The sequence below is a fragment of the Austrofundulus limnaeus genome, unplaced genomic scaffold, assembly GCF_001266775.1.
Source record: "Austrofundulus limnaeus strain Quisiro unplaced genomic scaffold, Austrofundulus_limnaeus-1.0 Scaffold2627, whole genome shotgun sequence".
In the NCBI taxonomy this organism is placed as follows: Eukaryota; Metazoa; Chordata; class Actinopteri; order Cyprinodontiformes; family Rivulidae; genus Austrofundulus; species Austrofundulus limnaeus.
The window spans coordinates 14,432-15,795 of NW_013955029.1; the positions used below are offsets into that span (position 1 = coordinate 14,432).

A 1,364-nucleotide genomic window follows, 5' to 3' on the forward strand; every position below is an offset into this window, starting at 1 on the left:
GCTCTGTGATTGGTTGCGCTTCTTAAAGTCTCGGAAGTGTCATTTTTGGACATGAACTCAGCTTCATGTTAAATTCTACGTTGAGGCGACTCCGGGTTGATTTATTTTTATTAGTTTTGGGAGAAAATGAGCACCGAGGAGCTCTGAAGCAGGTGAGTTTGTAAAGTTGTGCTAACAGACAGTGTTCCTGTCGGGACCACAGTAAATGTTGTTTCCGAGCTTCATTGTCCTTCTGAGCACAACAAACTAAAACAAGCTGTTTGTTTCTGATGTTTAAACTGATAAGTTGAGAAGAAGCTCGATGAAATGTGTCTTAATGTTTAAAAACACAGATCTGGATCCAGCTGTTCGCTTCCTGTTTTATCTGAAGCGGTTTTAGCTTTACTCGTCTGTTCCTCTTCACGGTTTTCTGTCAAAACAGCGAAACTTTTGATCTTTAATATTATTTTTAACGATCAGTTCTTGAGCCGATTTCTTCGCAACGCATCATTGATCTGAAATCTGTATTTAGTTTGGTACAAATGCTTTAAAATCTTTGCAGACTTTAGTTTAAAGTGAAAAAGACGAGGATCTCTAAGGGAGTTCCGGGTTTCCTGGCCACTAAATGAAGATAAAGCCTGTTTGTGTCTGAGGCTGTGCAGCTGCTGGGTGGAGGCAAGGCTCTCTGAGTTACGGAAGTTGTTCCGGACGAGTTTTGACATGTTTCAGAGTTCTGCTCTGATCAGAACCGAACCTGAACTTAATCAGATTATATGACAGAACAGAAAAGGTTCATGTGAGCAGATTTCCTTTTTATCTTCATGATCTAAAGATAGAAACCTGCAGATCAATCAGATCAGATCAGATCAATCAGATCAGATCAGATCATCAGTCTATTCATCCAGAAAGAAGAACCGATTCTAATTAAGTTTCCCGTAAAATCTGAAAGTTACTTTATCTGATAGACTGTGGGTCCAGAACCTGAAGGTTCTGATTCTTATGAGAGGATCCAGATCTGAGAGGTTCTGCGTCTCAGAGGTTCTAGATCTTGGAGGTTCTGATGGACCCAATCTGGATTTAATGGGCCTCATGCAAGAACACGGACAAGAACATGGACACATGGACATGGACACATGGACACATGGAGATGGACACATGGACACATGGAGACACGGACACATGGAGATGGACACATGGACACATGGGCACATGGACATGGACACATGGACACATGGAGATGGACACATGGACACATGGACACATGGAGATGGACACATGGACACATGGGCACATGGAGATGGACACATGGACACATGGAGATGGACACATGGACACACAGACACATGGACATATGGACACATGGACATGGACACATGGACATGGAC

The 1,364-nt window shown here is 42.6% G+C and overlaps 1 protein-coding gene and 1 pseudogene across 1 annotated transcript in view; one reads left to right on the forward strand and one right to left on the reverse strand.

Moving 5' to 3' along the window:
* The window catches only part of LOC106511252 (mpv17-like protein), a gene marked incomplete in the record, with an annotated part of 10,330 nt that overhangs the window by 4,699 nt on the left and 4,267 nt on the right, over nucleotides 1-1,364 (reverse strand).
* Nucleotides 7-1,364, forward strand: part of LOC106511254 (cytokine receptor-like factor 3 pseudogene) — a 7,036-nt pseudogene continuing 5,678 nt past the window's right edge.